The 27,619-nt window shown below is 40.4% G+C and overlaps 1 protein-coding gene across 1 annotated transcript in view; it reads left to right on the forward strand.

The window, feature by feature from the left end:
• Positions 1-27,619, forward strand: part of NRXN3 (neurexin 3) — a 744,047-nt gene that overhangs the window by 322,131 nt on the left and 394,297 nt on the right. The window lies entirely within an intron of this gene.

Genomic DNA, 27,619 nt, shown 5'->3' on the forward strand with positions numbered 1-27,619 from the left:
AAACCTCCGAAGTTAATTGCTCAGAACTGGAAGTAACCTGAGTCGTTTACAGGTAAGGAGGTAAAAAAAAAGAAAGAAAGAAATCTTGTTCCAGCCGTGTTCTTCTCCCAAAGCCTGGAACCAGGGGTCCTTCCTGTTTGTTTGCTCATGGATGGACAACTAACACCTTGAGCAAACTAGGTTTTTTTTGTGTTACGTGACACAGTGTCTATGAGCAGTGACATACCTGCTGGTAACAACACTGATGTTGAGCATAGGGCTACACATTTTATTATCTGCCACGTATCTTTGCAGCAGTGTTTACTGAGAATGACAATAGACATCTGTCCATTATGTATGCAATAAAGGGAGATGTTGCAAAATTACTGGTAATAAAGAAATGCTACAAAATCATTTACTATATAGTATAAGTGCTGCATGCTTTGTTGTCTCAAGTGCAGGTATCAGCACAATTACTTCTTTGTTTTAGTGAAGATGTTTGATGACAATTACGTCTTTGAATGTTTACTTAAAACGACTCAAATGTGTTGATGCATTTTGGCCTGTTAAGACCTGCTGCTCGTGAGATGTGCTAGCTCCAGTAAGGGCAATGCAACCACAGTGGGGCATGTAAGGGAAGAGAAAGAATATTAAAGAACAATTTCAAAGTCTCTCACTTCTGTGGATTTATATTGAGATCCTTACCACACATTATAACTTTTTTGTCCATAGATGTATATATTAAGTCAAAAGCCACTCTGAATATATTTGCTTTATAACTGCAAGCAACTATGTTTGTTGCCTTGTAATGCCTTTGTGATATCCTCAGTACAGAGGAGTGTGCAGTTAATTCTAAAGTCAGGGTGATTATATCCTTTTGAGAAAAAACAATTTCATGGTCTTTATGCTGTTGAACTTTAACTTCAAAGAGTCTCATCGATGTGATAATCTCCAACAGCATTTGCTGAGCAGCTGGAAAATCTGAGACCGTATAAAACGCAGCTATTGTCTCTCTTATATTGTATAATGTTATAGGTATGATTTTTTTATCTGTGTGCTCTTCCTGTTTCTTCATCCTGACTCCATCATCATAAGCTCTTGATACTAAGGCCACTCCTGCCTTCCATGCTGCATTTGAATTTGTTAGTACTCCAGGTTCTCTTTATCTCATCTGAATATGTTAGTTGATGGCACCGAAGATAATTTCTACTGCTTTTCTCTAAAATTCTGTATTTCTGGCTGTTTGTTGCTGATTGTAACTTTCCCAAGGTCCACCCAGTTCAAGAAATATGATTACTCAAAACTGTATTAGATTTTGTGTACTGTCAACTCCCATAAAAAGCATTAGAACAACAAAAAAGGTGATGGATAGATGAGTAGGAACATTTGGTTAATGCTTTTAAGAATCTTTTATTAATATAGGCTTCTTCTACGGGAACAGTATTGTGGTGGTGGTTTTGTTTATCTGCTGGTATACAAATGACAGCTCAGAACAATAGCTTCTCCTTAATGTAAGCCACAAAATACACCCTATCTATAAGTCAAGGCACAATGTTGTTTAGATAACTCTTAGATTACGGACAGCTTGTCATAGCATGTCAGTTTGTCTGAATATCATGGTGTCATGGTTTAACCGCAGCCAGCAACTACATAGCATGCAGCTGCTCACTCACTCTCCCAGCAGTGGGATTGGGGAGAGAATCAGAAGAGTAAAAGTGAGATAACTTCTGAGTTGAAGTAAAGATAGTTTAATTGGGAAAACAAAAGATATGCATAAAAGCGAAGTAAAACAAGGAATTCATTCACCATTTCTCGTAGGCAGGGCCATCTCCAGGAAAACATGGCTGTTTCACATGTAACGGTTACTTGGGAAGGTAAACACCATCACTGCAAACAACCCCTCCTTCCTCCTTCTTTCCCCCACTGTATATATTGAGATCAATGCCCTATGTCATGGGATATCCCTTTGATCAGTTGGGGGTCAGCTCTCATGGCTGTGCCCCCTCCCAACCTCTTGTGCACACCCAGCCTCCTCACTGATGGGACAGTATAAGAAACAGAAAAGGCCTTGGCTCTGTGTAAGCCCTGCTCATCAGTTGCGAAAACATCTATGCTATCAACACTGTTTTCAGCACAATTCCCCAACACAGTCCCATACTAGCCACTGTGAAGAAAATTGACTCTACCCCAGCCAAAACCAGCGCACAGGGGGTAGAACTGTGGAAGGGGAAGGTAGAATTTACTAAAACTTGCATCATCTGAAGTGTTAAGTCATCAAGAGAGAAGGAAATACATTTTCACCTTCTCACCATAGCTTTCCCACGTAAGCTTCCAGCAAGACATATAATGGCATGTCACATGGATGATCCAGAATGAACTTACTATTGGTATGCACCATGTCTGTTCCAATTTTTCGGGTGTCCAACTGATGACACTGGGTGCAAGAACTGCTTCAGACTACCTTGTATTTTTGAGTCTCTCATAGCTCAGTGGTTGATCTCAGTCTCTGTGACTTCGTACCTTGCTTCCTTTTCATACCCCCCAATCAGACCAGTTTGTGTTTCTGCTGAGACTGCCAATTGTCCTTACAATTAAAGGGAATATCTTGATGGAAGAGACCAGGATGAAGTAGATTAATTTTTCATGAAAAATTATTTCTAATATTTAAAATTACTATATAGACCTTGAAGATGTTATCTGTGAAATTAGCTTTCTCTATCTCTCTGCTTTGCCTGGTCGAAGCCATCAAGCTGAAAGGCAAGTGCTGGCACAATGCATTTTCTATCTCATTTCTTTTTCTCTATTCATCTCAGGGGGAGAGGAAAGACTTGGCATTCATGATGCTCCCTTAATTGACTCTTTCTCCATGTAGAGATAGGCAGTTGCCTCTTGGACACTTTGATTGATTAGATGAGGCTATTATGTGATATGGAAAGGATATCCAAAAGCACAGCCATCACCACAAGCATGGAAAGATCCTATTTCGTGGTGTATATTGGCTCACTCCAACCTGCTTGGTTTGTTTGCCTTCTCTTACGTGCAGTTATTGCACAGAACAGCCCACTATGTACCACACTCCAAGGTATGGCTCTCCAAAGGGAAGCCACTCTCACTCTCTCTGCTAAAGGGTCTGAGAATGTGTAAAGGAAAGACAATTTTCTTTTTTTTTTTTTGTCTAGCCAGCATCCTCATTTCATTTTTCTTGGTAATTGAGAACAAAAAAACAAAACAACTGGGAGATAAAGTGAAGAAGAGGGAAACTGTATCCTGATTATCAAATCTTGATGAGTTTCAGAGTGACTTCCTGCTTTGTGATGATTATAAGTCAATAGTAGGTGGGTAGATAAATCATAAACCTTGTGAGATATCCATCTCAATAATGTAAAAGTCTTCCCACTACAGGGACATAGCAGCAAGGAGGATGTACAAGAAGAGCAGCTTCATAAAAAGTGCTGTTGAATTCATGATGCTTCCATTTTTTTGTCCTGCAGCTGTTGACTTCTGAAGGCAAGGTCCCCTGCTGGTCAGTCAGGTCCCTTTGGGTAGGGAATACCTACCACCCCAATCTTGTGTTCTTGTTATCAACTTAGCATTTTTCCTTTTCTGAACAAGGAGGAATTGTAATCCTTCATGTTCTAATACCACTAAAAGGAGCAAAAGGACGGGGCAGGTTGAAGGAGATTACAATTGGAAGTTGTATCAAAGCACCAGAGTTTAGGATTCAAATGGAGTCATGAGAAATCAGACTTTTAAGTCTGACTGCCCCAATATCCCCAGGTCCCATTTCGAACTGCTGAGAAAGAAAAAATGCAGTATCTTAAACAGTGATTTTTTTTTATCCACTACCTTTCATAAAATGAGTAAAATGGAAACTGACAATTCAGCCTTCAGTTGAAAAGCATGGTAGATTGATGGCTCTGGGAGCCCTAGGCTTGTGCTTAGAATGAGAAATATATAGAAAGTATCTCTCCTTTATATACCTTATTAATCTCTTGGAGGAGTATTTGCATTAGAGATTAGAAGATGGGTCAGTCTTCCTGACGTGCGTGGTTGTTGGTGGAGCTAAAAAGTAGAATGGTGAAGGTAGGAGCTCTTCTTCTATAGTTCTGATTTCTTCTCTGTTTTGTTTAAGACTGCTGGAGACAGAAAGAGCTATGAGGCAGCTTAGTGCACCCAGCCTAGGGACAGAGCAAGGAGGTTTGAGCTGAGCAGAATACAATGGAGTTTGTGCTGCAGGTATCATCTGCCACATGAGGACAAGATCTCCCCCTGATCAAACGATTGGCAAAAGGCATATTCTTGCTAAATAGTGGGAAGGAGGCAAGAATACAGAAACCATCTCAAGTATATTATAGTTCTGTTATTTATTTATTGTTTTTTTAATCTCTCTGTCATAAATGATTGTGACTGAAGAAAAAAATTAGGCCAAAGGAAAGACTCTTGAAATTTCAAAGCATCTAGAGTCCCTACGCTAGTCTTGGTGTGCAGGTTCTGGTTTCTAGAGGTGGAAGCCTAAGAGCTCAGTGCCTAGTCATGGAAATATCCAGGTTTTCACCATTTTTTGACCATCAACCCAGGGAATTTCTCTTCTATTGTGGTCTGACTTTTTGGTGCAAACCCCAAAAGTCACTGCTACCCCATTTCTACTGGTCAGCTTTCATGTTGTCCAATTTGTGCAAATTTCCTTTATTCTGCATTTGTGTTTGATTATTCTATCCTATTGGAAGACTGACCAGTGCTGAATTTTAGACTTTTTCTCCCTGTCAAGTGTTACTGGAGGATGATTTAGCAATGCAGCTACGGTGCTTGCCTCAAAGCTCTGTTTTTAATAATTCCAGCTTTTCTTCTTATTAAATACAGAGTTGGTCATCTGAGGGTGTGGATAAAGTAAGGTACAGGTAATAGCTGGCAGTTCACTTTTCCCCAGTCCCAGCTGGGGCTCAGAGCACTACTGTGGTGTGAAGGAGCTGCCATTAGCCACTTTGATAAAGGAGGTGGAGATAGTACAGAGGTCAAGGGGATGGAGATTCACTCCTGTCTCAGTCTGTCGCTCTCCCTTTTACTGAGGCAACATCGTGGTTCTGTATCTCATTCAAATGCTTGTTTGTATGCCATTCCCCTAAGTCTGCTGGATTCCTTCTGCCACCTTCCAGTTTGATCAAATTTCACTTCCCTATTTGGTGCAGAAAAGCAAGGAATGTCCTGTAAGATTTCCTGAGATGTGGGAAAAGGGACCAGGGAAATAAATAAATAGAACTTTGTCAAACAAAAGGCTATCTTTGGTATCTTTGTTTATTTGTTTGTCATTTTATATCTTGCAAGCTTTTTGGATAATGTAATTATGCAAAACAAAATGGATTAAAATAAAGAAAAACAGAAATTATTTATTGTGGTATTTTTTAAATGGTTGGTTGGTTTCACTTCATCTTTTAATTTTTGTATTTAAAGTAAAAGGCACTTGGTCTGCTTGAAAAAATAATCAAATCATAAAGGGACACTACAAATAGCCATGTCGAAGCGTAATGAATCCAGCAGGCAGAAGGACTTGTGTCCAAATAAAAAAAGGCAGAAGTGTAGGCTGGAATTGGTATTGACTGTGCAATGTGCACAGTGCTAATGGACCTGCAGAAGAAACAAGAACATTGCAGCCATAAAGTGAAAAACTGGTCTGCTGTGAATACAGATGAGAATGGGAAAAACAGTGCTTTTATGGGACTGCTTTTGCACACATGGCCTCTTGAGCTCACCTGCTTATAAAGTCAGAGTGACAGGATGTAGATTAGCAATCAGCATCCTCATTTAGCCATTTCTCCCCAGGCTGATTTACGCTGCTGTGATTTCTTTTTTCTTTTGTCTTTTCCTCCTGTCTGAAGGCGATTTGCTGAGCACATCTATCCTTTTTTACACTGTTGGGAGTTTTTATCTGTGGGTTTTTTCTTTTTTTCTTTTTTTTTTTTTTTTCTGAGAGAAACTGTAAAAGTTAAAATGCAGGTCATTAACCTTTCTTTGTGTGTCTATGTGTGTGTTACCTACAGTTCATACCCTAGTCTGTGCCACCAGCCAAAGGCTCAGTCAGTAAATCATCCAGGAGAAGCAGGTTTGAAACAGCTGCCGTGTCCCTTTTACTGTGATTTGTTTTTTCTCAGACACCCTTTCACTCAGATTGCAGAGAGGTACTTGTCAATGTGCTGCATCAAAATGTTGATCAAGAAAATCCTATCAAACTGAGTGGCACCCATAACTTTCTTTTCCCATGTTGATCCCTTGAAAGGCAGTATCCTGTTAGGCACTGAAGAGATTGTGCATGTCGAGAACTGTAACTCAGTGTGTGTTTGGGTGCCTGCAGGAAGCTGTGTATTATGTTTTTTCCTACTTCAACATTGTTGCTGGATTACATGCTTGAGAAACTTCCTGGTGAAGGCTACTTAGGGGAGCTTCAGGGCAGGAAGGAAGACCACTAAGAGTGGTGGGGGTGAGGTGGGAGTGGTGGTGGTGGGAGTGTGTGTCCTGGCATTAGGCTTGTTTGTGTTTGGGACTGAAATGTTTTCAGTACTGAGGTGAGACATGAATGTTCAGGCCATGAACTGTAACCCATCTGACACTGTTGATGGGTTGGCAATGAACTTTAAGGCTGTTCTCTGCCACAGTGTTGTGGGGCCCATCAAATCTCACAGTTTTGTAATGTAATGGCCAGTCTTCGCGAACAAAGAACCGGGGAAGGTTTTTACACCTTCCAGCCTGCACATTGGATTTTTTAGGTGAGACACAGTGTGCGCGGAACTGAGCCCACCCTTTAATCCTGAGGTTCATCTGCTGGGGCCAAGCGAGCTTGGACGGTGGCAGTGAGGTCCTCAGGATGTAGATGGATTACCTTACAGGGCTAACTAGCTCCATCTGCCTGGGGATACCCCTCTGTAGAAGCCACAGGAGTGAGTGAATTTTAGTTACCTTTCTGTACAGGTAACTCATGGGGGAGCCTTCAAACTTAACTTGACTAAACAGTCAAGGTCATAGCTGGGAGAAAGCCAGGTATTTGTTGACCTCTCTACCTGTCTTTGGGCTATCAGAATATGCTAAATAAACACACATTACTTTCTTTAAAGGGTGCAAATTGATAATCCTATACAAACAAGTGCCATTTTTTCCCCATATGCAGAGTATATCCAAAAGGAAATTGATCTCACTATAATTTTACATTTCAGGAAACTGTGATATAGAACTATTACTGCTGTAAGATTCAAGATTACAAAAGTCATTAGCCACAGACCCTGACTTTACTGGGATTTAAGTCTCTGAATCTAAGCTATCAGCTAATTTATTTGTTAGACTCTTAGGTCACTAAGCTACTTTGTTTCCACCTTGAAGAAGCTATCTGATGTCTCTAAAATAATACTTGCAGATCTCTACAGACATGGTGATGTAGTCCTGGGATGTTTGGTTAGAAGTTCCTAGAGATAAATACTTATATATTGTGATAGGATAGAGATAATTCATATCAGAACCAGAGTTCCTTCATCTCTTCCTCTCCTGTTTTCCCACTCAAAAGAGCACTCATGAATCACTTTAGCCTTTCAGCATGCAATAATGAAAAGCTGATTACCATACAACTCCCCACGGGTCAGCCTCTTACCCAATGTTGCACTCACTCAGCTATCATTCCCTGTGTGTCTGATCAGAATCCAGGGGACTCCAACTGACTAATACATGGAGAAAGTTAGTAAAGAGATGCTTATAAGACAAACTGAAATTGTACAAGACTTAAGGAACAAATGAACACTAAGAAAATGTTATCTGACAGTGAGAGCTAAAAGACACAGTGATATCCCCTGGACCAGAGGTAAAAGCACAACAAGTGCCATTATTTAGAAATATTTTAAAGCTGCCTTACAGGTGCTGATCAGGTGTGTTGCAATGTATCAGGCACAGAGCATCCTGTTCTGCAGTGTGTGTAGTCCTGTTTGCTTTGCAAGACTGTCTGCTGACTGTTACAGTGTCAGTACCTGCAGATGAGCTGTGAGCGTGGACAGTTGTGTCATGTCAGTTCAGCATTACTGCTGGCCTAATAAGTGAGAAAGTCTGATCAGGGCTTCTCACAAAACAAGCCTTGACGTATATGGGACATCACTAATTTAGTGCTTCACAAAATTATACAAATATAGACATGTCTTGGGATTCTATTTCTGGCTTATATTACTATAGACAAGTTCATTTTTCTGTGCCTTCCCTAGCTGCAAAAAAATCCCAGATAGTTAAGAATTTCCAAAATCATAGAAGGGTTGCAATTTGAAAAATTAGTGAGTCACTCAGAGCTTCAGATTCTAGGACAAGAAAAGCTGAAGACCAGCAAAATGCTAATTTTTGCTAATCTTCAATCTTCTGTTTCATAGTTTTTCTTAAGCTTAATGGACATCCTACCACGACAACAGGTAGAACATCTGACCTACTGAAAGACCTACTGAAACTTATTTTTGTGTTATCTAACTCATTTTCCTATTATTGCTACTTGTTTCATAGTATTTTCAGTACAGAAATGGGGAAGCTCTTGGTTTTGTGTATTAATAGTAAGAACAACATGCAAAGCACCACCAGCCGGGCAAGGGAGATGATTGTCCTGCTCTGCTCTGCACTGATGTGGCCTCATCTTGAATATTGTGTGCAGTTTTGGTCACCATGAAAGAAAGATATTAAGCTATTAGAGACCATCCAAAGTAGGGCAATGAAGATGGTGAAGGGCCTTGAACGGAAGCTGTATGAGGAGTGGCTGAGGTCACTTGGTGTGTTTAGCCTGGAGAAGAGGAGACTGAGGGGAGACATGATTGCACTCTACAACTTCCTTGTGAGGGGAAGAGGAGGGGCAGGCACTGATCTCTTCCCTGTGGTGACCAGTGACAGGACCTGAGGGAATGGTTTGAAGCTGTGTCAGGGGAGATTTAGATTGGATATTAGAAAAGGTTCTTCACCCAGAAGGTGGTTGGGCACTGGAACAGGTTCCCAGGGAAGTGGTCACAGTACCAAGCCTGACAGAGTTTAAGATGCATTTGGATGATATTCTTGGGCACATGGTGTGACTCTTGGAAATGGTCCTGTGCAGGGCTAGGAGTTGGACTTGATGATCCTTGTGGGTCCCTTCCAACTCGGCAGATTTTGTGATTCTGTGCTTCCATGAACATTGACTGGACGTGCAATGTGTATTAAAAATCCTGAAAGCTCAGAGATTTATTTTAAAATGTCAATGACTTTCTGTCTTGTACTACTTTTCTATGCTGGCAATGCTAATGCAATCCTTGTGTGGTTTTTGAGACACAGTGCTGTATTTTTTTGAGGCACACAGGCAACCTTTTGCAGGTAAAATGCTGTAGTACTTGGGACACTCAAGGGGAAAAAACTCTCTAGTTTCTTTGGTGCTGTAAAGGCAAAATTATTCATTGCCCTTTCTAAAGCATTAACAAATGATGAAATTTTATATGGTGTGTCAACGATTGGCTGGATGTATTTAACTTGATAGTGACATGAGATTTACAGATCACACAAGAAAGGATCCTTAAATAGTTTGCCCATTGACCTTTGCCAAGATAATAAGCCTGAATATCAACTCCTCACCAGTTAAATAGTGTACTAATGAAGTGGCATTGAATACTCACCTACATGCATGCTAGTGAGAAGAATTCCTAGTCACATGAGTAGAAAAGTGTATTCGAGAAATATGAGTATAAAAAGTGTAAGGAGAGTGCTGTTGAGCAGCTTAGACTGAAATCCAACATGAAAGAAATTGTCACAAAAAGTTGAAATATAATCAGGAGAGCTGGAATTATGGAGAAATATTAGAAGAGTTCAGTACATATTGCTTGGAAAAATGGTAAAATGAGGGGAGGATGATGAAGCAGGAAGGACTACCTTCCCAAGGAATGGAACTTTTTAATGAAAGTTCATAGGACACTAATTGTGGAATATTGGGTTAAATTAAGAAACAAAAGTGATGAATATTGTAGCATCCCACCAATGAGCTTGGTTTCTTTTTGCTTTGTTTTGCTATAGCAGGAATACTAGAAAAGAGGAGAAAATCCCATCAGTTAGACACTGGAAATTAGGATGGCTAAAACAGCAGAGTAAGGCCAGGCTACTTTACACTTTAATGAAATATGCTTTGTAAGAGGGAAGGAAGGGAAGGGAGCTCCAGGATCTAGCCAGCTTTTCTGTTTCTAGCTTATATAAATCTGTGAAATGTATGTCTCAGAATGATAACCTGGAAATGTCTTCCAATTTCAAAAGACCTATTTTCCTTTTTAAATCCTCTTAATGACTGGGTATGTTTTCCTAATTAGTATGTGAATAAATTTATAAGACATACAAGGCACTGATTCCCAAAGTAGGTTTTGTTTGATTCTTATTGTAATTACTTGTTAAAATAACTCATACTGAATTAGGAAAGGTTGAGTAGTTATGTTTAACGGTGTAAAAATAACAACATTTTGATTTTGATACCTCAGCTTCTTTTCTAGATCTTAAAAAAATTTGGAACAAACTCCATGTTTAGGCAAATTAGAAACACTATTATGTGGCATGTGTTACAGTATCAGATGAGAAAAGAATGTCATTTAGGAAAGTATTGTCAAATGCCGCTGTAGGGAAAAACTGTTGCCAAAAAAAACTTCAAATCCCAAATTCAAATCTCAGTTAGAAGAGGTTTTCGCAGACTTATATGAGAAAGAGAAATGTGGGAAAGCAGATCATGTGCTGCTTTCAGATTGCTGGTAAAGGAGAGTCTAGTGTAAGGCTCATTCTCTCTAGCCAGTGTATGACCAGAAGAAACAACTGTACTGGCAGATGGAGGATGAGGGCTTTTTCTGACTGACAAGCTGTCATCCTAAATATTGTTCATCAACATAAAAATCAAAAACAACAACAAAAGCACAGTCTGCCATTTAGTTCACTTGCATTTAGTCTTGTTCTGTCATGGACTTTTTTTGATCTTTGGCAAATCAATTAGGTTCTAATGAATAAAGGCAATAAATACTGGCAAACCTCAGTGTTGCCCTCTGCAGTGCTTAGAGCCCATCAGCCCTCAGAGTAAAATCCAAATATGTAAGTAATGTGCTCAGGGCGTGAAGTGGCCATACAGTAAGGATGGAGTTTAGGAGAGCCAGTGACTGGGGGGAAGCAGGGACAAGGTTCAGGTAGCCAGTAGTACCTGACAGGAAGAGGATATACCAGTCTCCTCTGTTGGGTGCAGGCTTGATCATGCTGTGGCCTTGAGCCTGATGCCCACGTGAATATGAAATCCATAAAACTTACTTCAAGATTTAGGTGCCACATAGCACCATATGTGTTCATACAGCTGCAGTGTGTTGATGAAGCACTTTGGTTCTCTGCCTAGTTGTGTTGCTTTTACGTCAACCTCTTTCCATTGAACAGAAGGTCCTTTCTTGCCAGACTATATTGCTTGCAATTCTGTGCCTTGATTTCTCCATATGTCTGTTTGCTCACAGGACATCCTCTGCTCTGTCCAAGAATTTTGCAAGTGACTGTGCACCTAGAATCCTGTATTCTTTGTGCTGGCAACCTTATACATTGTGCAGGAAGCTTTAGTGCCATGTTTGAAAGCTTTGGAAGCTTGGGAGCTTCTCAGACTGGCCATCTATCATTGAGGGATGTTTTTAATTACCTTGATGGTCTTCTGTTGAGCTGTGTCAGGAGCGGTTGAGAAAAGCACTGTGATTTCCTTTACCAGATGCGGATGAAATTAGGGAAGTATGACAGTCCCACAGCAATCCTGCTGGTTTTGGTGCCTTTGCTGGAGCACAGCTGTGCCCAGCAGCTGGTCTGGAATCAGGGAACCAGGAAATTTGCACAGTTAGCAGATAAAAATAGAGAATCTGTAACTATGAGAGATGCTTAACTCTGCAGTAAATAAATTCTAGTCCAAAAAAAAAAAAGGCTAATTGATATCTTAAAAAACTGTCTTGTGCCTCAATTCTTCCCCTTTTGAGTCCCTCTCTATGTGCAGAATTTGAAAGAGAAACAGGTGTTGTATCTATAGAGTCTTACCATCTATGTTTCAAGTGATGTCAAGAGCAGTCCCCTTTCCGTTACAGATTTAGATTATTTTTAGGCATGTGGATTTTCTTCCAGTTTCCAAGGGACTTATTGACCACTTCATTATATTGATTTGTTTGATATTCTGAGAATTTTTCAGGGTCTGTCTGATGAAGAGTACAACAGGGTGGCAGGTAGCTCTTGGATCATCCGAAAAGGGGGAGACAGCAGCCCAGTTGTGGTGGACAGTGGGTTATGTCCCTGCACTGTCTTGGCTTTGCAGTGTGACACTAAATGAACTGGCTCCTATTTCTGTCTCAGTTTCTGCTGTGAAGGTACACTAGTTCAAAACGCATTCCTGAGGGCATCTTAATGGTTTCAAATTGTGTGGAGGACTTCAAATAACAGGAATCAAGGATAAGAAAGCCATCCTATTAGGAGACCTATTCTTTTTCCTCTTTGGTTAGAGTATGTTAGCTGCTTATTTAGAAAACAGAATGTTCTTTGTGTTGTGGTATAGAGCTGTGTCTAATCCTTTCCAGGTGTAAATTAGGAAAACTTCTTTTGAAACAGCCCTTGCTGATCCGGAACGTGTGCAAACATGAGAGGAAATTTGGGACCTTGTCCAGTAAGTGAAAGTGGGAGCTGCTGGCAGTGACACTGTGCAGAAAACTGACTGAGATTTGCTGTGTCTCTGCTTTCTCTTCCACCCTTGGAGGAGTCACACTGCTGTTCCTTGAAAAAAAACACATAACAAGTACTTCTCAGAACTAGTGGCAGAAGAAAGAGACAATTGCAGCCTCCTTTGCCATCTAATGGCCTGAGGCAGTATTGCTATCTGCTCCCCACTGTGCTTCCAAAGTGTCTGAGCAAGTGCACCAGTCCCTGAGGCCCATAGTCTCTGCATCCCCATTGCCTTCTCTGCTCACTCAGCAGCTGCTGGCTCACTTGATTTGCTAAATTCCTATTAGCACTTCCTTTGGGGAAAGGCTTGATGCTCTTTTTATCTTCAAATAGACTTGAAGTATATACTTGAAGCATATTATTTTCTTAATACACCTGAATACACACAGCTCTTCCTCCTTGAGGCTCCCCCTGTACCCTTGCAGTCCCTCCAGGAACCTTAGGAGAAAGCAGAGCATGCTGTTCCATACAGGTGGTGTACTGAACTCTCAGGACCGTGATTGAGCCTGGTGTGAGAGCCTGTTATTCACTTTATATTGAAAATAGAGGGAAGTGGCTCTCTGTGTGCAAGAGAGGCTGCATGCCTGCTTCAGCAGGTGAAGAGCTTAACATCCATTTCCTCCAGTGATGTGTGGAGTGATGGCTCATGTATTAAGCTACAAGTTTCTAAACTCTTGAATGACTCTGTTAGTTAAAGGTAATAGCAACTTGGAGAGAGAGTCATATGATGGAAGCGTTCTTTCTATATGTATCCTAGGTGCTCGTCTTTCATCAGGTCAGTCTGACAACTGTCACTGGCCCTCACTCTCATATTAACAAGAGGAGTAAATTGAGCTGTCTTTGGTGATAAGGTGGAGTTAGATGATGATGACCTGCCAGAAGTGGCCTCCAAATGTGTCAGTGCCTGACACTTCTTCTCAATACAAGGGGGTTCATAAGATTTTATTTTTTCTGTTTGCAAATTCTTTTTAGTATATTTTGCTTAGTTTTCCAATTATTTCTTACGTGAGGATCTAATATGCATTGTTGAAGAGAGGTAGATGACGTTCTTTCCTATTTTCAGATCAAATAAAAGAAAACCAGACAGTGACTTGTTGAATAGATCTTAATTTGTATCCTTCTGCTTTAGATAGTAGGCCAACCCTATTAGGCCAGGTTGGATGGAGCTTTGAGTAACCTCTTCTAGTGGAACATGTCCCTGCCCATTGGTAGAGGGTTGGAACTAGATGACCTTTAAGGTCCCTTCCAACCCAAACCATTCTGTGATTCTATGATTGTTAGGGGGTCAGTGGAAATATAATAAGGAGGTACTAGTAAATACAGTTTAAGAAAAGTGGAAAAAGAAATCCTGACCTACTTGAATTACATTCCTCTGGTTTTGGGTGCTGTCCCAGTTTAAATGAGACCAAGGTCTTTTTGGCTGAGGATGAGTTAGGAGAAAAAGACCCAAACTTCTCTCTCTAAGCAATTATAAATCCAAAATTAGGAGGCTCAGATTGAAGGAAAAAAACAAATTATTGAAAAGGAAACATAACAGCCCTTTATTAAAAGGTATGTGTGTATTAACAGAAACACAGAAAAACCCAAGTAAAACAACCAAACAATACTCCTATACCCACAAATAATCCCCTTCAAAAACAAACTGATAAACCGGCAGAAGTAAACAGTTCAATTTTGTGCCCTTTGGTGCAATTCCAACCACAGTCAATAGGGGGCAGTGGAAGAAAACTCACGCTCTTCAGCTGGTCAGAATTCGCTTCAGGCAAAAGCTGCAGCTAGCAACGGCTCAGAGCATAGACAGACAGCAGCAAGCTTCCCCTCCGACATGTGCTGTAGTCTCCCAGCCCAGCCACCAAAAAAAGGAGATGGGAGAAAAAGATAAACATTAGCCTATTTGTCTGCCCCGTTTCCTAAGAGACTAATCTCTCAGCCCTTAGTGAAGGAGCTAGGTCTTTGTGTTGTTAAATGCTTACCTGATAGCCCTGAAGCAGGGGCAGGGGGGAAGGGGAAAAATTCCTGGAAATGTGTCCCAGAACTAACCAAACCATGACAGGTGCATAGCAAGGGTTCAAGTTCTGCCCATACTTTAGTCACAAGGAAAGTGATTTGGAACCTGTACCACCAGATCATGAGGCAAATGATAGGTGACTGAAAGTGAAGTGGCTGTGGAATGGCTGAAATGTCTAGTCTATCTGTATCAGTGGAGTCATTTAGGCTGTTTAACTCAGTGTTTCTATGCTGATTCAATGCTGGTAGTTTTCATCAGAAGTTGAGATGATGTTATCAGTCTTCCAAAAATCCAAACTTGAACTTTGGCATTATTATATTTTTTGTCATGCGGCCTGTTATCTGTGGCATAAAACTGGGAATCAAATCTGGCAGTTGGAGACAGTAATCACATCTCTGATAAAGATATGTTTTGTCACTTAAAACACACACTTTTGCTTTACCGGCAGCCAGAGTTGTAGGAAGCAGCATATAAGTAAATGTTGCTGAAGAAGATTGTCAATCTGAGTCCAAGTCTTGCAGGTCAAAGTAGCATTTGTTTCTTTCTGTGCTTTCTGCTCTGCCTGCTTCAAAGTTAGTTTCACCATTAGGTGGCATTTTTAACCCCATAGATCATAGAGACATAGAATATCCTGAGTTGGAAGGTACCCACAAGGATCATGAGTCTAACTCCTAGCCCTGCTATAGATGGCCACAAAAATCACACCATGTGTCTGAGAGTGTTGTCCAAATCATCTTGAACTCTGGTTGCTCAGAGCTTGACTTTCTGTTTGAAAGAGTGAGAGCTTGGCCTGTTGTGCTTTTGTTGTTTTTTTTTTTTTTTTCTATTGTATTCCTCCCTTTGTGATATTCAGTCTAACCAACACAGGAAGAGTGTTTATGCAATGTAAAGAAGCAATATGCTCTGTAAGATCAAGTGGCTGTAGTTGTAACTTGTGTTTCCAAGAACAAAGGGTGCAGTGTGACTAGATACAACCCCCGTTGCTTTAATATTATGCAGAATGTTGTTCTGACTTGATAAAATTGCTGTTAAGGATAAGTCAGCTCCTAAACTGTCATTGAAGGTTATGATATTGTGTATTTGGCAGGACTCTGCATATTCTGATTTGTTGTTTTCCAAAGTTTGTTGGAAATTAGAAGGAGAAAAGGCTTGAAAAATATAATGAAATTTGAAGGGAAGGACTTTTCTCATGTGCTTTGTTTATTGCCTAATGCAGGTAGCTGGCTTTGCTGTTCTTTGTAAAGGCTTTTTGCACAGTAACAGGAGAAAAAAAATATGAAAGATATGAAAAAAAGAAATACCATATTCTGATGCCACAAACAGTAGAAGGGGCAAACCTGACAGTTGAAGTACATACAGGTAGCTGGTTCTAGATTATTTTTTGCAATGTACTTAATTTCAAACTGAAGGTGTCCCAATAGGCAGCTGTTACACTCAGGGTCAAATGGTTCCTGTTGTTATGAAATAATTTTTGTCTAAATAATTTCTGCAATTTTACAGGATCCTCTAGGATGTAGAAACTTCATGACTATGAGTTCTTCTGTTTTCTTATATTGGCTTTGATTTAGCTTTGCACCTCTTGTGGGAATGCTTCTGGATGGGATCACAAATATTTTTCAGACTGGAGGCCATCTGGGACACAAAGGCTTGATACCAGTTTCACGTGAGGTTGCAGTATCATACAAGCCACAAATAACAGCTGCTGTCTTCCCCCATCACTCTGTCATTGCAGAGCTTTCAGTGCTTGTAATCTCCTATGCTTGGCTGTGTGACTCCTTTGAAATGTGGGCAGATGTGAAGGACACATCTGTGGAGCTGTTCCAACAACCAGACTGTTCTCTGCAGTTGAAGGCTGTTGTTTCAGAGTTGCAGCCTGGCTTTCTCATCCTTGTCCTATGGGTGCAGAAACAGTAGAGATAATGGCTGCAGACAACCCAAGAGAAGGGGCTAGCAACAAGTAGACGAAAAACTGAAAGATTACCTTCAAATGGTGTAATTAATGTGTTTTTTTTTCTTTTTCCCCAGTTTTAATTGGTAATGATTTATGACTTTTATCACTATAGAGAAATACCCTTTGAAAGAGTAGGAAATGTCAGACTCTTTCCCTCACCACTTTTTCAGGCTTGTATAATAAGGGAAGAGAAAAATTTCATCCTTGAAATAAACACAATTTGCTGGTGGGGCCAGTTCTAGTCAGGCTTTCTCAGAGCCTGGAAAACCTCATGATGGATTTGCCACAGCCTTTATACAAAGTTAATCTGATATCCACGCTCCTACCTGCTTTTACCATGCTTTGTTAAATTGTGTTGGGCTCCGTTCTAATAATCTCACTTTCTCTGATACACTTCAGAGGTTTGGCCAAATAATACATGCAAAAGCATCCTCCAGTCCTCCAAACATACATCCAAACATCTGGCCAACTTACCTTGGCTTTCATTTTTTAATATTCTCTTTGTTCTGATTCATTCCTTTCCTTTTATTACAGAAGTAAATCTTATTAGGTACCTATTTCATATTCATATCAACAGGAGCTAATTGCTGTAAAAGAATTGTGCGTCTAATTTCCTTTATGGGTAATTTTCAGTGAATAGATAGTGATTAACTGCCCTGACCTTACCTGTGATCCCACTTAGCTAAATGGAATGGTTTTTGCAATTTAGTCTCCTAGTTCCATCTCTCCTGCGCTTAAGAGTCTGGAAGACATTTTAAGTGAGAGCAAACTGTTGTTTCCACTGTACAGAGCACTAAGACTGTGGTTTTGATGTTTTTATCAAACAACTAACTTTTCACTAGGAATCAAAATCTATTCTTAGGGATTGCACTTCCTGTCTACCACCCAGATTAGCAAACGTCATATTTGTAATCAGTAGCTTTATTCCTGCCCCTGTCCTAGACTTCCTCAGAGCAAAGGCAGCCCTGTAGATCATTCTAAACAGTGATTTTAGAATGTGGAAAAGCTTGCCTTAGGCTGAGACTACAAAATTCCCATTTTTTTCTGTCTATTTCTGAACTCTGGTCTTTAGGAATGAGTGGTTGATGTTGGAATTCATCACCCCACCCTTGTGACAGGGATATCAATGGTACCATTACCTTCCTTAATGCTCTTCCTAACAGTGTGAGGGCTAACACTGATGGGGTAGGGGAACCAATTCTTCCTTTCTATTGCTCGGTGAGTATTTCAAGGTTAACACATAAAGAGATTGTTTAGAAACCCAGAAAATCTGAGAAGGCAATGGTGACACTAAGCTTTTTATTACCTACCCACTCACTGTGGAGTTTTTTCCTAGGCAGGTAATTCTGCAGGTGTACTGTCTAGCATTGAGTGATGAAGGCGTGTGAAAACTGATGTCATGGAAGAGTGGTAGTCACTGATGAGACACTGAATTTTGTGTTTGAGTCAGTTTACAGGTCTAAGGATACCCTCTTCCCTCATGGGCTGCATTTAATCTGGCATAATTTGATGTAATGGATCAGAAATGTTGTAACAAAATACATCACATTGCTGATGGCAATCTGGAGAGTAAGTGTCCCTCTGGACTGTATTATAGTGGACAAAAGTGCTTTAGACAGGATAAATAGCAGATTATTCACCATCAAAGCTCTCTTAACTTGGAGTTTGTCATTATATCTAGTATAAAGAGAAAATACAGAATTTGGGTACGTTCTTACATTTTATCTGTAAGTGGATGTAAGTGTCTTGATGTGGTGGCAGTGTGACTGTTTTCCAATTTCAGTTAGGAGCAGGAGAGATCCAAGCATTTCAGTAAAGTCAAAACTACCATATAAGGTGATTTGAAAATCTTCTGCACATAAACAACATTTTCAGTCTAGGATACCTGGTTATTTCAAGATTTGGCCTTGTTTTCAATAGAAATAGTCTCAGGCCTTAGGAACTATCTCAGCAAGTCTATGACGGAAGCAGGTGAAGAAAATTCAGCTTTGTTTAACTGTGGCATCAGGCTGGTGCTTTTGGAGTATGACACTTTTCATTGCATTCTGATTGCTGCCCTGAACTTCAAAGTGAATAAAATGGGATACACAGTGATGACTGTGAAAATTTTAGGGTCACAGCTGCTGTCATAATTTATACATCTCCAGTTCTTTAGACTGGAGAATAGAAGCTGCCAATGCCGACTAAACCTTCACAGCTTGCACAAGAAGTAGGATTTATTATATTTTACAACTCTCATCAAGATCATGGGAAACTCTTGGACCTCAGCAAAGAAGAAGAAAATTAGTAGAACTCTGTTCTTCATGCATACAAATCTTTGAGTTGTGGATTGAGGATTTGGACTGGCTACTGTTATGTAAAACCCATTCACTGAATGCCAGTCTAGGCCCTTGACCCTTAGACCAGTGTACAGTCCTGTAGATTCTGCACTGTAGATCCTGCCTTTGGCATTTGAGATAGGCTTGTAGGAGTTTAATAGCTATGTGACTTCGCATAATTATAACTAGTATTGTGGACTGTGAATTCTAACTGTGTCTTTACCAAGAGATACTGATTCTGTAAGACAGAAACTGCACTTGGTCATGTTTGGAGTCAGAGAAGGACAGCTCATGGACATTCCTGTAATTCCTTTTTTATCTGAAATTCCTTTTATTATAAAAAGATTTATAAAATGTATAACACAGATACTAGAATTGTACAGTGGAATTTGGTCTGTAGTACAATTGTGTTTTCAAGAGTCAGTGGCTGTTACTTGAAAGTAGGACTAAATTTCTTTTATCTACGAGTGAAATTTACAGGCTTGAACATGTACCTCTTGCTTCGGCCTTCATGATCTTGGCAATATCAACTGCCATTTCATGCCAGCTACTAGTTTCTGCTTCTCTTTCCCTCTTTATCGTAGTTCCAATAATTGGACTGTGGTTGCAATTAGCAGAGTGAGCAGCTCTTGCTGTTGCATCTCTGCTGATGACTTCATTAGGAATGGACAGAGCCTGTGGGGTGCCTGGAAATCACTGTCATCATTTCTGTGCTGTCTGTGCTGCAGTGACTGAGCATTGCTCTCAGACAGTCACCAGCTTGGGATTTAGGATTTTGCAAATGTTTTTAGGGAAGACAGGAGATCTGTGAGAGAAGAAAAGGTTCTGAAGGGACATTCCTCCAGATCCTAGTACTATAAACTCATCTTAGTTTATCTTGTATTTTATGTTTGGAAGTGGTAGTCTGAATCCCCAAAGTACATGTTATCCTATATTTTTTTCACAGCATATATGCTGTTCTTACAGTCAGAGGCAATATTAGTTTTTCTTTCCAGTGTTGGAAAAACAGAACTGAGAAGAGGTTGTCTATGGATTTAAACAAGGTTATGAATGTAGTTCACATTACAGCCTTGCTTTTCAAAGAATTTAGGCTGGAAGAGAGCTTCAAGATCATCTAGTCCAACTGTCAACCCATCACCACCATAATCAATCCTAAACCATATCCCCAGGTGTCACATCCAGATGCCTCTTGAACACCTCCAGAGATGATGACTCCACCCTAGCAACTTATTCCAATGCCTAAGCACTCTAGCAGTGCAAAAAAAATAACAAATCCAGTATCTAGTCTGAACCTTTTCTGTCACAATTTAAGGCTGTCTCTTCTCATCCTTTCACTTGAGATATGGCAGAAGAGACCGATCCCCAGCTCATTACAACCACCTTTCAGGTAGCTGTAGAGATCAGTGAGGTCTCCCCTGAGCCTCCTCTTCTCCAGACTAAGCAACCCCAGTGCCCTTAAAAGTCCCTCATAAGATTGTGCTCCAGACCCTTCACCAGCTTCATTGCCCTTCTCTGGACACACTCCAGCATCTCAATGTCCTTCTTGAAGTGAGGGACCTAGAACTGAACACAGACCATGAAGTGCAGCCTCACCAGTGTTGAGTAGACAGGGACACCCTCTGCCCTAGTCCTGCTGGCCACACTATTTTTGATACAGGCCAAAATGCCATTGTCATTCTTGGCCACCTGAGCACACTGTTGGCTCATATTTAGCTGGCCTTCAACCAGCAACTCCAAGTCCCTTTCTGCTGAGCAGTTCTCCTACCACTTATAATTTTCTGTATTTACTGTATTTTCCCTTGGTGCAGATTGTATCTGCTGCCTTTTTTCACTGTGTACCTCCTAGATAAGCCAAACTTCATTATTGCTGTAATCCCCCTTTCTCAGTGAACACTACTCAGGAGATAGGGATCGAATGCTTCATGCAACTTGACAGTGCCATGAAGAGGACTCAGAGATGTTTGAACTAAACAGAGGTTGCACCACTTTCTAAACTGTTCCACCCATGCAATGCAAACTGTCAGACTATCATTTTAGTAGCAAATTTCCCCATGCCTTCCCATTATGCTTGTTGACTTTGTGGAGCAATTCTTCTTCTGCTCTTAGCCTTCTTGCCAGAGATTTCTTCCCAGATGGTTGTACACAGCTCTGCAAATGTTAGAGTGACATTTGGAGTAAATTTTAAAACCCTGTGTGATCCTTCTTGGTTCCCCTGCAGCTCTGCCAAGCTTCAGTATAGTAACATATCCTTGGTCATCACCTCCCAGGGCTAGCAATAACATTTACAAGCTACAGTTTCCTCTGCAAATACTTCCATTGTGGTACTCAGTGCTCTTCCATTTCCTCCCTTGCCCAGTTCTTTATGATTGGAGCCTGAAAAATGTTTATTTGCTTTTCATTGTGGATTGCAGACAGCTTTTTTTTTTTTTTTTGGTAACTCTCCACCTGACAACACCCCTTAATTGACTCATCCTCTTTTGAGTGTGGTGGTGACAGGAATGGAGGAAGGATATACCAAGCCTGATGCTGATAGAAACTGGTACATACTCCTTCGTAGGGTAGCCACAGGTTAGCTTGGAGAGTTGGTTCAATACAGAAGATAAGCAAAGCTAGAATCCAGAGTGCAAAGGCTAGGGAAGTTTATTAATAGAGGGAAATTTGGGATCCATGTCCATAATATGTCTTCTCTAGATCATTTTAAAATTTGGAAGGTCTCTGTTGAAGCTTTTGCTGTAGACAGTCAAAAATCTTTCGGGATTTTACCACAGTGCTGGAAGCCTCACAATTTTTATTAGTTCCTTGAGATTTATTCCAGTTTGAGCTGAAAATTCTCAGGGCAGCTTTACAGGATTTTGGTATCATATACCCTCTTTATAATGAAGTAAAAAAGGAAGGTGTTAATTTTGGATTCAGAAAACAAAAAAAATATGCAGTTCAAAAAAAAAATCAAATTGCTTTTGTTCATAATCAAAGTTATACCAGTGTCTAAACTTATGAATCAAGGTAATTTTTTTTCTTTCTTTTTTTTTTATCTGAGGTAGGACATCACAGTACATGCACTGAATCCTGCGCTTTTATATTGATGTGTTGCTTGGAACTCTTTGTTTGCCTTTGTACCTGTTTTTTTTTTTTTTTTTTTTTTTTTTTTTTTTTTTTTTTTTTTTTTTTTTTTTTTTTTTTTTTTTTTTTTTTTTTTTTTTTTTTTTTTTTTTTTTTTTTTTTTTTTTTTTTTTTTTTTGTCTTCCATTTTGTGGATACTTAGTAATATTTTCTACAGTATTTTAATATTTCTGTTTGTGTTTGGAAAAACCTCGAAGGGACAGGAAAGATACTGGAATAGGGTGGAGACAGTGGTATGGAAATGGAGTAGTATGGAAATGGAAAGGAATAGAGTATTTATTCTCTTCTGACTTTCTAGATAAATATATAGGTATGATTTGCACTTCAGGTTTCTTCAGGAATTCTTTATTTTATACAAAGCAACTTGCACTTCTGGGCCATTTTCAGGCCCAGAAATTAAACGTTTTATACAATGTTATGACATACATTTTACAAGGTTTTGAAAAGAATGTGTTTGATAAAAAATATTCGTCTGGATGTCATCTGGCCTATGTAAACATCTGCTAGCAATTTTTGTTTATAGCAGGGGCCTTATAAGTGACAATTATTATTACTGCTCCACCAGTATTCTTGCATCCCTGAAAATGTGATGGATGCCTTGGAGCTAGCTCTATTATCTCTCCCATTTGCTGCTCATTTGGAAATATTTTGTGCACATTGCACTGATAAGGGTGTCTTATGTAATTACTCTACTTTTAATGCTTGTTTGGTCTTAACTGCCATATGCTATTCAAATTGGAAATTTTGAATTTAAGAAAGTAGTATGCAAATCAGAAAGAAGCCAGAAATGAGAAGCAGGAAAGGCAAGTTTTAGAAAATAAAAACTGGAAGTTGGATAAAAGGCCTTTACTAAGTCTAAAACAGAGTGAGGGAGCTGGGATAATGATATGCTGATCTTCAGGATATGAAAGTCCTTTTTTGGGGGAGTAGGGAAAGAAGATTTCTTAATTTGAAGCAAAGAAAAACTTGGATTGATGTTGAGAAAATACTTTGGTCTGTGAGAGAGATTAACTACCAGGAAAACCAGTCCAGTTTCTTTACATTTCTGTAGTTGTATGTGTCCATACTGTTTATCTTCATGAGTTTCCATTGCATAACAACTGATAATAATACTATTGACATCTTGTCAGTCTGAAATCTTTAAAGCAGAATAGCTTTGTTCTTACTAGCACAGTAAACCTGTGAGTGGCTTATTAGTGACACTTATTTGCAGGGTATTTTGCTAGACTAATAAAACCCATTCTTACTTCTAAGGTAATGTTTCTCTTTAGGTAGGTATTTAAAGATGGCTTTGTGCTCTCTGCTATTGCGTCTCTCGGTGCCAATGAATTGCATTTACATCCCTTCAGATCGCTCTCTTCTGTTTGGCAGGCTGAGTAAGGTGAGATCCAGTGACATCTAGATGGGAGACGTCCAGGGAAAATTCAGTTTGCTGCAGAAGGTGTTAAAGTGCATTTAGTAAACGTGGACTTTTCTTATGGGCCAACAAGAAGCAATGCCAGAGCATGATACCACCAGTACCCCTAGGGCACCAACAGGCCCTGTCTGGCCCCTAGGGCTCCCCCACCCTGCTCATGGCCCAGGACCCCATGGCAGCCCCCATGGCCACCAGCCCCTGCAGCAACGATGCTGTGGCAGGGCCAGCCTCCAGGTGCCCGCAGCCTGCCCAGCCACGGATGCTGCCAAAGCAGGCCCATGTCCCATCCCTATCACCATGGCCCTGCCTGGCAATTGCAGCACATGCTCTTAGCCCTGGCCAGCAGACTGACTTCCTGGCCTGACCGCAGACCTGCGCCATCACCATGAGGTTTCCTGGATTCTTGATTGTACCTGGCCCCCACCTGCAGGTGTGTCCTGCTCTCACCTCTGGGGGTGGGTTGGACAGCCCTGGGCAGCAAGGGCCCAGCACAGGGAACCTCACAGCTCCCAGCACCCATCCTACTGGATGGCGTGCAAGGTCCTAACTGCTTGTGAGCACTTAAAGTTCACATCACATCTTTTTCACCAAAAAAGGAGCATTATCTCCTGGGTTCTAGTCAGATTCTGGTGGAGTGATTGCATTTGGGCTCCTCAAATTATTTGGTAGGCTGCTGCAGTTGAAACTCGTCTGTGTGGAATCCACTTGGAATGGAATAATGATTTTTTAAAAAATTATTATTTTTATGTTTGTTTTCTGTTTTAAAGTGTAATTTTGGTTTTCAGAAAATCTGTTTTTATCTGAGGCCATATGTCTTCTAGTGGATATTTGAGGGAAAGAGGTGAGCTGTGTAATGCCTGCAGGGAAGTTGTCTGGTTTTTGGATACAAAGCTTAGGCACTCTAAGAATGTTTGAATTTGCAAGAATGTGGAAATATTTGGTCTGAGCATTTTGGTCTCTCCAATGTAACTGAGGAAAGAATCCTGGTGATTTCAGCTTTCATGAAGGGTAAATATTTTTTGTTATTTTTTCATTGTTCCCCTTCTAAAAATTTTAGGAAGAAATAACATAGTATTGTAGTCTGGAAGGCAGAGGGAAAAGACTACAGAGAAGAACAGGAGACTATAGAAAAAATAAAACAGAGAAGAAAGGAAAGAAGCAAAGAATAGAGATTAATATAAGAGAGAGGTTAGAAAGCAGGTGAAAAAACATGAAGAGGTCTTGAATATTTTTCTGTCTGTATGCTGTTCTGTCTCCCCAGGAGGTTTATGCAGAGCCTTGTGGAGAAGCAGCAGTGAATTGCTCCTTTGGATGCTAAGTGTAAAATTAAAACTGGCAGGGTCTGAGAGCACAAGACTGGGAAGCTAATCGCTTCTAATAACATATTGATTTTCAGAGATTTCTGGCATTATGTCAGGACAGTTTTGAACCAGCACCTGGTTTCTTCCTCTTCCCATCTCCAAACTAATGGCAATGAAGCTTCTGGCATTGGGATCACAAATAAATGTCACTCAATCTTTTTTCTGTACAAATCAGTGGGGGTCTCAAATATGGTTTCACGTATTGCTCCTATGCATGTCTGTGTGAGGCATCCAGTATAAGAGCAACCCTAAAAGTAGAAGGGTGGAAGGAATCTGTATGTATTTTACACTTAGATAATAGTGTTGTTGCCAGATCTATGGTGCTGAGCAAAGCATTACAGTTCCTTTGCTGCAAATGGCTGAGGATAATGGAATGGGTGCCTGTATTCAGGCAGAAGTCTCTAGCACAGGTGCTTGGGAGGTTGAGGTCATTTGCTTGCTGCCAGGTTACATTCAACCTTGAGCAGATTTCCTGTATGTGTTGCTCAGCTGTAACTTACCTCCCTCAACCTTTGGGGACTGACTGTCAGGACAAGAACATAGGTTTTATTTGTATAGCTGCTACTAGGCAATACCCTCCTCCTAAGGGGTGGTTTTGCAGCTGGAGGGAGTGGTCTGCTTGCAAGGAGATGTGCAGGAAAGGCTCCCAGATACTCCAGATAGTGAAGACTTGCAAAGTCAGAATGGAATCTTGCTATTTTTTAAATATGTCAAGTGCCTAGCTGGGCTGAGCTGGGCCAAGCTTAGGTCAACATGGAGCACAAACAAGAATAGAACATTAAATTTTATCTGCTTATTTTTACAAGGCTTCATTGCCCCCTATTTGTAGCAGACTGGCCAGAGAAGAATAGTAATACATGATTTAGGCTACTGTGGGTTGTCAGCGGAAACACTGTCCAGACTTTTGTGTCAACATCAGCAATTCTGAGTGTTCTTCAGGTCCTTCTAACATAAGTATAATAGTGAGGGTTGGGATCTCTTGTCTAAGGACAGTAATTATCTGACAATGGGATCAGTGAAGCAGAAGGACACGAATTCTTATTGAAGGGAAGAGTGTCATTATTACCATGCTTTTGGTTTGTTCTGAAGTCCGCAGAAAAACTCATGTTTTGAAAGCACCTAATGCATGGCCCTGGGGAGAAAAAATCAGTAGAGCTGGGGCAGTTGTGTCAGCTACTCCCACTCATAGTCCTGATATCCTCCAACCCCTTCCTCCCAACTATTTGTGTGCTAGGGCAAGCAACTGTTTCATGCAAGGCACATCTGAGCTGAAGGCGTCAAAAGAGCCATTTCATGCTTGACTGCATTTTCTAATACAATCTGCAGAGAGGGAGGAGAGAGAGCAAGGAAGGTTTGTGTGTACATAGGCATTGCCTTTGAATGTATGTATAATATACAGTACATTTAGTTCCAGCTTGCAGCTGTGGGTGGCAAGTAAGAGGTGCAGACATGAGGGGGAAGAGAATTGCACTTTGAAAAGAAGAAACTATTCTCCCACCTTGAAAAAGGTTTTTTGGACAAATGAAGATGTGAGTCCTCAGGGCAACACTGGCAGCTGGTACCCAGAAGGTGTTTTAATGGCTGAGTGGGTGATGTGCGTAGAGAGCTTTCTGTGTACAGACCATGACAGTGTGTGGGGAGTGCAGCTAGGAAAACTAGTGAATAGGAATGCTGTTCACAGACTTCTTAATGATGCTCCCAGAAAAGTTTTCTTCTTAATGTGTTTGTATGTCCTGTGACTGGAAAGGTTCTGCATACTGACTGTTAGTGGGGTGAGTCGCTGCACCAGCACAACTGTAGTGATCCCCTCCAAATGTTTTGGAACCATATAAATGTCTCCTCTGTCGCTTTATCAGTTTGATATTTATATCTTTATTTATCACCTCATTTACATATTTATTGCTTTGTAATTCTGTTACTGGCCATTGCGGAGCCAGTTATGGGTCTTTTACAGAATAGACATTTGACTGTTCCTCAGTTTCATGCATCTACCCTTCTCTACCATCTAACATTAGGACACTGAGAAGGTGTAACGTTTGGCTCTGCCAAGCTTGCTGTTTGCTACTAGAAGTTCTGCTCCTATCATCTGGGAAATATGGGACAAAGGAGTGAGACATAAGGAGAACATCTAGGTTCCAAATACATGTTGTTGCAGTTGGTTAAATTAGATGGGCTGTTAGCTTTCTGGAGGGGGGTGTGGGATGCCTGATGAAAATCCGAAACAATCCTTTGAGAAAATTTTAGGGGAACTGAACTGGACGAGACACTGATAAAAGTGCTTTATGGAGCAATCCTTCCATGTGCTGAGGAGCTAACTGGTCTTTTTTTTTTTTTTAAAGCTCTAGGATTTTTACATGTAGGTTTGTGGTGGAAAATCTACATGAAGCAATCTCTACAACCCTGCCTTTGGTAGGGATTGACTGTGGAGAAAAGGAATGCTCTCATTCATACATTAATATATTTATGTAGATTTTTCAATTTTGGAGATAAAAATGCTTCTCAGCCTACTCCCAGATTGAAACAATGATTACCATGCTGTAGTGCTTGCTGCAGTTCTGTCACAAGACTTTAATTCTACCTCCCTTAGAGGAGAATATCACTTTCTGCAAGCAAGACCCTGAACAAATAGAGAATGCTAAGTATTATAACTCCATTCCTCAGCTGAACTTCCCATTTTCTTTGACATCCTCAGAGGCTCAGAAAATAGAAACTTTTTTTTTTCTCGACTTTTTGTTGTTTTGGTGTTTG

This window comes from Empidonax traillii, unplaced genomic scaffold (assembly GCF_003031625.1).
Source record: "Empidonax traillii isolate 1590-97213 ecotype Southwest subspecies unplaced genomic scaffold, ASM303162v1 scaffold132:size1788729, whole genome shotgun sequence".
NCBI lineage: Eukaryota > Metazoa > Chordata > Aves > Passeriformes > Tyrannidae > Empidonax > Empidonax traillii.